This window comes from Lathyrus oleraceus, chromosome 5 (genome assembly GCF_024323335.1).
Source record: "Lathyrus oleraceus cultivar Zhongwan6 chromosome 5, CAAS_Psat_ZW6_1.0, whole genome shotgun sequence".
NCBI lineage: Eukaryota > Viridiplantae > Streptophyta > Magnoliopsida > Fabales > Fabaceae > Lathyrus > Lathyrus oleraceus.
In genome coordinates this window covers 308,602,460-308,614,400 of record NC_066583.1, presented here as the reverse complement: position 1 = coordinate 308,614,400, position 11,941 = coordinate 308,602,460, and positions in this window count along the sequence as shown.

Below are 11,941 nucleotides of genomic sequence, written 5' to 3'. Positions count from 1 at the left end.
TATATATATATATATAATATATATATATATATATATATATATATATATATATATATATATATTAAAGATGATGTTAATAATTCGTATATAATAATTGTGTGTATACATATATTTGATGTTATACACATAATACCATACAAATATCGGTACAGAACTATATGCATCAAATTACATAAAATCAACACCAATAAAATCAGCAAAATATCAACTTCTCATAAAACATAGAATGCATCAAAATCATCATCTCTATTGGAGGTTAATGACTCCTCTACCCTACCCCTCATGCATAAGCCATTTTTATTAAAAGTTAGTCCCCCCTTACCTTAAATTTCTCTTGCAATTTCTTCCAAGCTTGTCCAATGGGTGCTCTTCTATGCCCTAGCCTTCTCCCTCCTCTTGTCTCTTTTCACCTTTTTTCTATGTAGTGTCAAACTCCCATTCTAATTCTCTTTTTACCCTTAATTTTCTCTCTAACCCCCTCATTTCCCTTCATACCTCTACACTACTATTTTCTCTTTATTTAGTTTAAATAATAAAAATAAAATCATTATTTTAACTAATAAAATAATTCTAATTTATTTCCTATTTCTCTAATTACTCCCTACACCCTACCATAAGATCACACACCCTTCCTCTCACCCACATTTTTTAATCATCCATATATAATAATTAAATATACAAGAAAATTATAATTAAATCAAAATAAAGTAAATAACATAAATTACTAAAATTAGGGTATTACAACTCTCCCCCACTTAAAGAATTTTCTCCCTTGAAAATTACCTCAAGTGAATAGATTCAGATACGATTCGCATATCTTGCTTTCAAGCTCCCAAGTTACGTTTCCACTTGTTGATCCTTCCCAATCTACCTTCACCAAAGTAATTATTTCTTTATCATGCAACTGCTTCACTTCCCGGTCCTCTATCTGCATGGGTGATACCTCAAGAGTCAGGTTATCTCTCACATGCAAATCATCCACTTGGATCACATGAGACAAATTCAGAATATATCTCCTTAACTAAGACATATGAAACACATCATGAACAATCAGGTACAAACCGATTTTTTATCATAATCTGGTACAAACCGATGAAACGTGGAGTGAGCTTTTGAGACTTCAAAGCTCGGCCGACACCAGTTACCAGAGTAACCCTTATAAACACATGATCTCCCTCTCGGAACTCAAGCACTTTCCTTCGCTTATCATGATAACTCTTTTGGCGACTCTAAGAAGCTATTATCTTCTCTTGAATCACTTTGATCTTCTCTATAGTCAGTTGGACAATCTCAGGTCAAATCATAACACTTTCCCCTTACTCATACCAACATAGAGGCGTCCTACACCTCCTACCATACAACCCCATAAATAATGTCATTTCAATACTCTAATGGAAATTGTTGTTGTAGGTAAACTCAATCAAGGGTAAAAAGCTATCCCAAGCACCTCATTATTCTAGCACACAAGCTCTTAACAAGTCTTCTAAGGATTGGATAGTCCTTTCTGTCTGACTATCTGTTTGTAGATGATAAGAAGAACTCAAACTTAACTTCAAATCTAAATCCTTCTGCAAACTCTCCCAAAATCTCGATGTAAACCTCGAATTTATATCAGATACAATACTGCATGGAATTCCATGCAAACTGACAATCCTCTCAATATACATCTCTGCTAACTTCTCCAATGGATGGTTAAGTCGAATTCGAATGAAATGAGCCGATTTAGTCAACCTATCCATAATAACCCAAAGAGTATCACAACCCTTCCCTGTCATTGGCAATCCAGAATCAAAGTCCATCAAAATTTTGTCCTATTTCCACTCAGGATTAGACAATTGGTGCATTAAACTTGATGGCTTCTAATGCTCAACTTTTGACTTTTTGCAAGTCAAACACACATACACAAATTCATCAACCTCCTTTTTGCATTCCAGACTACCAAAATATCTTACTCAAGTCTTGATACATTTTCGTAGTACCAAGACGAATACTCAGATCAATTTAGTATCCTTCCTCAAGAATACTCTTCTTAAGCTCAAGAACACAAACTCTATCTCTAAATCTGATCAGACCATTTTTGTCGATTCTGAGTTCATCACCCTGACCTTGATTGATTAAATTTAATCGATCCACCGATCTCAAATCAACCGTCTGAACTTCTTTAATCTCTTTAAGAATATTATTAGTAAGCTTCAGCATACCCAGCTTCATACACTACGGCGTGACTTTATAAACTAAACTTAAATCTCTAGATTATTCAATCAAATCCAACTCTCTCGCCATCAGGTCGACATATGCAATGTCTTCCGACTCAATGCATCAGCTACAACATTGACTTTACCCGGATGGTAATTCAAACCAAAGTCATAATCTTTCAACCACTAAAGTCATCTCCTTTATCTCATATTCCATTCATTTTGATCGAACAGGTACTATAAACTCTTATGGTTGTTGAGCACTTCAAAATAGAGCCAAACAAATAATGTCTATAAATCTTAAGTGCGAACACAACAACATCCTATTCTAAATCATGTCTAGGATAATTATTTTCATGAAATCTAAGTTATCTCGACGCATAAGCCACAACTTGTCCATTATGTATTAACATACCACCCATATCCATCTTAGAAGCATCACAATACATAACAAAGGATTTGGTTGGACTCATCAGAATCAACATTAGAGACGACATCAACCTCTTCTTAAGCTCTGGGAAATTCTCTTCACATTTCACATCCAACACATACGCCTGATCCTTCCTAGTTAGCTGAGTTAATGGCAAGGCCAACTTAGAAAATCCTTCGATGAACTTTTGATAATAATCAGCTAGTTCAAGAAAAGTTTGAATTTTGGTGACAAACTTTGGAGTCTCCACTATAACACAACCTCGACCTTCGAAGGATCAACATAAATACCTCCACTAGAAATCACATGATCGAGGATACTCACTTATCTAAACCAAAACCCGTACTTTGACAACTTAGCATACAATTCCTTCTCTTGCAACAACTTCAACACAACTCTCAGATGTTCGGCGGGCTCTTTATCAGTCTTTGAATAAATCAGAATATCATCGATAAACACTAACACAAACTTATCCAAATATGAATGAAAGACCTTGTTCATATACTCCATGAACACACCAGGAGCATTAGACACATCAAATGTCACTACTGAATACTCATAACGACCGTACCACATTCTGAATGAAGTCTTAGGAATATCTTCAACCTTCACATGAATCTAATGATACCCTGACCTCAAATAAATCTTACTGAAGACGCAAACACCCACTAACTGATCCATTAAATCGTCAGTTCTTGGAAGTGGATACTTTTCTTGATAATGACTTTATTCAGTTGTCGATAGTCAACACACAAAGACATACTATCATCCTTCTTCTTCACTAAAAACACTAGCACACCCCAAGGCGAAGCAATGGCCGAATGAACTTCTTCTTGAGTAAATCCTCTAGTTGTTTATACAACTCACTCAACTTTATATCATACATCCGATATGGAGCCATTAACATCATACTCGTACATGGTATTAAGTCGATCGTGAATTCTACCTCACACTCTGGCGGCAAATCATTGATGTCTTTAGGAAATACTTCTAGGAATTCACAAACAATGGGTAATTCATTAATTACTCCTTTTCTCTTAGCCTCAAATGAAGCTAACACAATAAACATTATCGCCCCATCTTTCACAGACTCATCTACTTTCTTAGCTGACACAAACAAATCTTTCTCTACTGGAACAACCAAAAAAGCGAGGAATTAGGTGTTTGGGATAAGGGCCAACCAACTCTTGGTTCACAAGGAGGTACAAGATGGAGCACAAAGATATAGTGTATTAGGCTCAAAGATAAAGGTATATCACGTGGAATGAAGGAAGGTAGATTATGAGTGTATCGCAAAGTGAACAGAGTGAATTGACCGAAGTCACAGAATTAGATATTTGGTAATAAGTGACTGAAGAAATATTGTTTGAAATCGAAAGGTGAAAGTGTATTGGAATCCATAAAAGAAATGAGATTTCTACCATAGAGCGAAACAACTCTGACCGCGACAGGGTGTTAGCCAAAATAAGAAGGAATTAAATGTTTGGGATAAGGTCCAAACAACTCTAGGTATGAAATGCGGACTATTCGTTAGGCGTCCTAAAAGGGTGTATATGGAATTCCAAGGAAAGTGTATTTCGATGTCAAAAAGACAGTATGTCACTGGGCGAACGGTTTATGATCGAAGGTAGATAATGAATTGTGAAAGATATGAATGATGCCCTAAGGTGAAGGAGGAATGATTAGAAATATGCTCGCCAAGGATTTGCGTCCTCATGCCTACGTATTCTCATTGTGAAATGAGAAAGTCAGAGATATCGTAGTTCGGAACTATGAGAATAGAAAGAGAGAGATTTGTAGTACTGGAATGCAAGGAGTAATGTATCACTTGCTGGGGAATTGGCGATTCGAGATCAACTCAGGATAGTATCTTGGATCTAAGAGAAGGATAGACTATTAATCGAAGAGCAAAGTGGCGTGTTAGCCGAAAAAGAATGAATTAAATGTTTGGGATAAGGGCCAAAAAACTCTCGATTGAAGAGATGGACTGTCATCAGGACGTCCTAAAAGGATGGACAAGGAGTCCAAGGAAAAGTATGATTGATCTTAAAAATATGGTATTGGTTGAGTGAATGGAGAGTGATACATGGGATAGATAAGGTAGATTGATAAATAATATATAGATAAGATAGCTCGCGAAGAAACTGGGTTCTCCTGCCTACTTACCCTTATAGTGCAATAAGGAAATCATAGCTTTCGTAGTTCAGCCCACTAGGGCTGAAAAGAAATTGATTAGAGGCAAGAAGAAATGGATGATTGAGATTCAAATGATTAGAATGGAGGATGAATCGAATGGAAAGTGGAAAGAGTGGAGTCTTTGTAGTTGTTTCTTGTATGGAAGATGAAGACTTTATCAATCATTTGATTTGAATTGCACTAAAGTCTATGAATGGAGGTGAATACGATGAGCGCTGGGTCATACGTCCATACCCAAAGATACTCAGAATGGGGGTAAGAATACTCCAGTCCCAATCCTTCTCCATTACTTAAGGCTCGTATCGTACAACTTGATTCATGATTAATAAGTTGTTGATTGTTGTCCTTGCTTTTATTGTTTTTGCTTTTGTAGTGAGAGACTTGTCAATTGTATGGTTAGAATTGTGCTAAAGTCTATGAGTAGAGGCGAATACAATGAGCGCTGGGTCATACGTCCCATACCCAAAGATATTCAGAATGGGGATAGGAATACTCCAGTCCCACTCCTTCTCTATTACTTAAAGCTCGTGTCACACTATTCTAACTTTGATTTAACAAGTATTGAAGATGCCACCTTTGATGTGCCTGAATAATCCACTGCTTGGTATGACTGAGGATGCCTTGATTGAAAATCTTGTCTTGAGGCCTTGAGCTCCACAGCTTGGAAGAAAAGTCTTATTAAGTAACCAAGGGTCTTCTGGTCACTCAATTTAGACTGTGGGATTATACAGGTTCAAAGGATTTAATCAATCAAAAATTCTTTTTATTGATTTAATCATGGGTTTTGTTTTGTTTTTAGGGAACTAGGTTTGGATCTAATCAAAATTAGTAATTGTTAGAAACTACCCTAAGGGATCATGCATTAGAAATTGATTGAAAATTCTAAGTTAGAAGTCCTAAGGGGACATGTGCAAATTGGTCAAAATGTTGATTAAAAGGCCTATGTTAGGTCCTAAAATTGTAAGGAATGATTAAAATCCTATGTCACATTCTACTTCTAAAGGGATCATACCATTCTATCACAAAATACCAAAATAAGCCCATAAGGGCAAAATGGTCAATTACAAAAATATGTCAAATTTTATGATCTAAAAGATTTATTTCTAACTAAAACCTAATATTGAGAATTGGCCTAAGGTTAAGAAATGCCAAGTTCTAAATGTAATCAAAAGCTAAGTCATTAGAATTAAATTCCTATTAAAAAGTCCTATTTAATTCTAATAAAAAATCCTAAAGCTATGAATTAATCCTAAATGACATGCTAATTAAAGTTCTAAAAAACCTAGATTAATCCTAATTGTCAATTAACCTATTTGATCTAATGTTATTCTAGGTAATCAAATAAATAAATAAAAATAATTAAGAAGCATAAAGAAAACCAACAAAATGGGCATAGGGTGCATGACTAAATGGAGGTTAAAACAGAATTTAGGCCCATTGATCTTGAGCCCATAGAGCCTTTTTTTTGTATCAGGCAACAAACTCCAAACAGGGGGTACGTGTAGTAAACTGGAAACGGGCCTCTGAGCCCAAAACGCGTCGACGCTCATTCCAGAGAGGGGGTGCATTAGGAATCCAGGCGTGGAGTCAGCAAAAAAAATCAATGGGCCTGTGGAAGCCCAATTCACTTTCTTTGTAAATTGAAAAAGGGTGCGCTAGCAAAAGTTGGTGTGACAATATGAATTTCCATGGGCCATAATATCTGAGCCCACTATACCTCCCTGTTGACTTGTACAAGTCAACAGGTTTGAATGCATAAACTTTTCGCGCTCAAATGTTCACCGTCACTGGTCATTAGCCACCGCGCTGGCGGCCATCACCGGCGGTGGTGGCATCCAAAACCTAAATTCTAACCTCCGCGTTATGCACAAAGACGCGCTGGTGACAAGAATGGGATCCATTTGGGGAAAAGGTTCATGGATCGATCGAATCGAGAGGATCTTGGGAAGAACCCTAGGATTCTAAGTGCAAATTAAATGGAGCTGGTGATCAATTAGACTCATACACCATGGGGCTTCTATTTCTCATACTAGATGCTCCTAACTGGTGAGCTCAATGCAAGTAAATACAAGTGGAGCGAAAATTACATACCGGAGAATACGATCGGAACAGTTGACCATGAAATGAGGGTATAAAACTAGGGTTTGAATGGGATATCCATGAATCAAATGGCATGATTAGCAATGGCTTGTGACACAAGAAGACTGGTGGTTTGGATGAGTAAGACCATAGGTGTATCAACAATCACATGAGCAATATCATGGCTTTAGGCCAAGACCCATGCCCATAGAAGACCAAAGTAGGGTTAGGCCAAACATATTGATAAAATGTGAATATTGAGGGGTCATGGATGCACAGTTAGCCCACCAAGTTCATCTGATTCACCATCTCCCAGGTTAGGGTTTCCCTGAGGTTTACCCCTCAAGCAAGTCTTTTGAATCATGCCATAAGCTCCAACCCTCAATCCTCTAGTGTGTGAGCCTACATTAAGGTTTTGAATACAAAGACAAGGCCTAGGGAAGCTCCATGAGATCATGTCTTGAGGAATTAGGGTTTTTGAAGACCCTAGAAGATTGCCTGGTGAAGCTTTTGTTGAAATCAAAACCTTCACCACCATCATTAGGGTTTCATATCCCCCATGCTGGTGACAAGGTTGGCCACTGTCCTTAGGCCTTGACATCCACACAAGCCCTAGCTTTATAATCCCAAGTTTCTTCTGAATCCATGAGGAATGATGCATGTGGGTGAGTTACGAATGTATTCAAGTGATTGGACTAATAGGTGAGAAAAGGGAAGGGCAAAGTTTAGGGTACAACAACCAGCTATGATAAACTCTTGAATACCCATTTCATGTTCATCAAGGGTTTACCAGACACTTCTTTTACTAGTGAGATATGATCTTTCTTTAGAGCTTCATTTTTGCTTTGAACATGATTTAATTCTTCCTTCAAAATATTATATTGCTTTTGAAATATTTTTGTGTCTGGCTTTCTCTTGACACCTTCCCATGAGGTCTTGAATAAAAGTAATTAAATCAAAACGACATAGTTTAGAAAATACCTCATCTTCTTCATCGGAATTTGAACCAAAATCTGAGTCAGATTCTGCTACAGAAGATGTGAGAGCCATCAAAGTAAGTTTAGCTTTCTCTTCTTTCTTTTCAGAGGCTTCTTTAATGTCAAGTTCATCCCATGTTTCCATGAGACTTTTCTTGAACTTGTTTATGAAGATATCATATTGTTGAACCAGAAGGTTAGCCTTAACTTCTTGAACTTATTGATTCCCTTCATAAGTAGCACATGTGGATTTAAAAATGGTATTAACAGTTGATTTAATGATGATTTTGATGTACTCTGAATGAGGTAGAGCAACAACCAAGATGCCTCTAACTTTATGATGTTTCATATAGATCTTGTTTTGAGTAGGTGTGAGAGTTTTTCTACCAGACACCATTCAAATACCATTAATTGGAATATCAATGTCATCTTTTAGAATATCCCATAACTCATCGTCAAGACTTATGATACAAGTATACATCTTTCTCTTCCAATATTCAAACTCAGTAGAGTCTCCACTGAAAGTTGGAGGTCTAGCTGTAAAATTGTTCTTTTCTGAATTTTTATAATCATGATTAGGAGTACCACTTCCAGATTAAAAAACTCTAGACATGATTAGTATATCCAATTGTTCTTTTAATACTTTGTTATCATCAAAACCTAAGGGATATGAGACAAACCAATTTTGTTACAACATCTTCATCCAACACATAAGCAACATCTTCATATTTAAGAACAACGTTGTCGTCTTGAACCAGCTTTTCTTCAACAGAAGCTAGTTTTGAGTTTTTGATTTCATTTTTCTTTTGTTGCGTTTCTTCAACATTTCATTGTAGCTCCTCCACAGGTTTTGTCTAGTTTTAAATATCATTAGTTTAAGATGCTACCCGCTCCTCATCATATTTAGCATGTGCCTCCAGCTCATTAATTCGACCTCAAGATTGAGCAACTAGGGTACATTGTTGGGACATAACATCATTCTTTTTCTTAAGCTTGATAGTAAACTTTTTCTCCATTTTTATATTTTGAGCGGTTTGATCAAGGAATGGTTCAAACTCAAGGATAAAACTGATGGTGGGATAAGGTAAGTCTGGACCATTAAGTTGTTTCAACAAGATCTTGATATCACAAACATCATAAAGGTTTTATTCAATGGTTTGGAATAGATCTAAATTGAAAATCTTTTCTTTCAGTTGTCGAACCAAAAACGAAATGGATCTTCCAGAAGGTTCATTTCCTAAAGCAGTTGAAGAACTTGTAGTTTTTTCAACTAAAATAGCTTGACTGCTCATTGTCGCATTACGCGAAAAACCGGCGGGAAAACGAAAACAACAGAGCCGCCATCGTGCGTTATTTATCCCAAATAAGGGAAAGGAAACGCTCGAAGTAAACCTGGAAAAGACATGGTCTCGCGACCAGAGAAAGATGGGATCGGGAGTCGGTTATGCGAAGGGAAGGTATTAGCACCCCTACGCATCTGTCGTACTCGACGGGATCCATGCACAAAAGAATAGAAGAAAGGTTGCTAAAGCTGCTCACAAACTGCACACATGCCGGAAACTAACACAAAAGGACGAAAGAAGCGGAACTCGGCAAGATATCGCATCCTGGGCCTACGTAGTCTGTCAAGCACAGACATCAGAGTCGACGTAGTTCGGGACAGGGGGAAACGTGCTCGCTAGGATGTCGCATCCTATGCATATGATTCTTCTCTAACCAGAGAAGAATCAGAGCACTCGTAGCTCGGCTAGCGCACGCCAAACAAAACACAAACAGGAAACCGACTGCCAATCGCTAGACTTACGTCAGACTCCACACACACAGGCAAACATGGAAACCGAATGCCAATCGCTGGACTTACATCAGACTCCGAACCAACAAACACACACAGGAAACCAACTGCCAATCACTGGACTTACGTCAGACTCCAAACAAAGAAGCAAACACAGGAAACCAATTGCCAATCGCTGGACTTACGTCAGACTCCAACACACACAAAGGGGTTGAAAAAGAAAAAGGGCGCCCGGAGAGATCTGCTCATCTCCTGCCTACGTACCTCATCTGGTATGAGGATCAGGGCGATGTAGTTCCCCTAAACAGGGAAAGCACTTCTAGCCTAACCAGAGACAAAGGGAGATACCAACTACTAGGGAGACTACGACTCGAGCCTAGAAGTTATCATGCATACGATCCCTATGTTAAGGTTTCTATCTAACTTGCACAGGAAGCAAGCTATCCTAAACAGCACAGGCAAACACATACAAGCACAAATAAGCAAGCACACACACTATATGCAAACAATTGGGCTCATACAAGGCTAGGCTGTAAAAACAAGCCAACTCGAATGGGGTGTTTTTAGCTCTTAACCCTAACATTGAGAGTTAGGGTGAAGCAGATGAAATAGGAAGTGAGGGTAAGACCTCACAGCTCTTATCCCTGGCCTGGGAGAGCTTCAGACAAATGAAAGTGTGGGAGTTCAGAATGTAGGAACTCTTCTCCACAAGTGACTGACACAACATGATCTTGGGTTATTATCCACAATGCATCAACACAAGGTGTGTGAGCAAAGTGAATGACGCAACTGAATAGCAGGGGATGGATTGCACATCCCTTTTATCTGCCCATTGCCTCTTAAGAGGTCTTTACCTTCTTGGCACAAAATTAAACATTCACAAGCATTGCCTCTTAAGGAGGGCTTCAGACAGGTGCCTGCCCACATAACAGGACAGGTCTTCCAGACTACATGAAGTCAGAAGAATTATACCTCAGTGGTTAAGCAACCAAGCAAAGCAAAGCAAGTTCAAATGAACTCTAAGCAACTTAGGTACCTGTGGAAAATCTAAACCAATCAGTTCAACTGTACAGACAAACAATCAACAGGCAATAACAAACAGACAGACAATGTTCACAATGTGCAAGCTACAAGGCAAACTCAAAATGAGTTAGCATCAACCTACAAAACATACAAGTGTTAGTAATCAAGAGCAAACATCAATGCTCAAATGAGGAAGCATCATCAACTATGGACTTGGATGTTTAAACCTGAAATCAAAACCCACATGTAAGCCACAAACCACTAGGTCAAAGCCTAGGGTCAAAGATGGATAAAAAAGTCAAAACAGAACCTCAAATTTAACATGAATCGGCCTTATCCAATCAAGAATAATTCTCAAAAAGTCTCACATCAAAATCATTAAGCATATTCATTTCATGAGCAAAACATGGCAAGGTATGCAAAAGCTAGTCACATTTGAGACATCAAGAAGAAAAATGCACATCAAATCCAAAATGACTCAAATAATCTTGGAAAAATTCATGAGTACACAAGACATATAACATGATTATCATACAAAAAATCAGAGGCATTGGATATCATTAGGCAAGGCAATCACATAGCACAATCCAAACAATCACATGTGTGACACAAATTGTCACACCAAGTTATCATAATCATAAAACATAAATGAATCATGGGAAAAATATCAAACCAAAGCCAAAATGTCACTCAACATGTCTAGAATCCACACACAAAATTTCAGAGTCATTGAATAAGAAACAAGCATTTTATGATCAAAGGAATAAGGCAATATCATAAATGGACACATGTTCAATCACCCTAGGACAAATCATTTTTAATCCAGGCACAACTTTGCAATTTATGGTCATAAAAACGTAGATAGAATAATGAACACATAGCAAAAAATTAGGATCAAATTGGTGCAATTTCCTATTTTATATGATTTTTGGAAGTTGAGGAAAAATTTGAAAATTAAAATGGAGCCAAGGCATGAAAATAGAAGGGAAAGTGAATAAATGGCAATGCAATTTGAAAAAAGTCCCTCAGCCGGATTCGAACCAGGCGCCTATTTGAACTTGGCGCGCTCACCGAAACAGTGACGTTTTGAATCTAAAACCCTAAGCGCCCAGATTTCGTAGCAAATCATGAACAGCATAGCAAAATCGTAGCAAATTCCTAGCAATTCTGGAGATGCATGGTGTTCATACGTGGAAGATGAAGATCATGATGATCTTCATATGAATTTTCCAGAAAACCAAAAAATGTT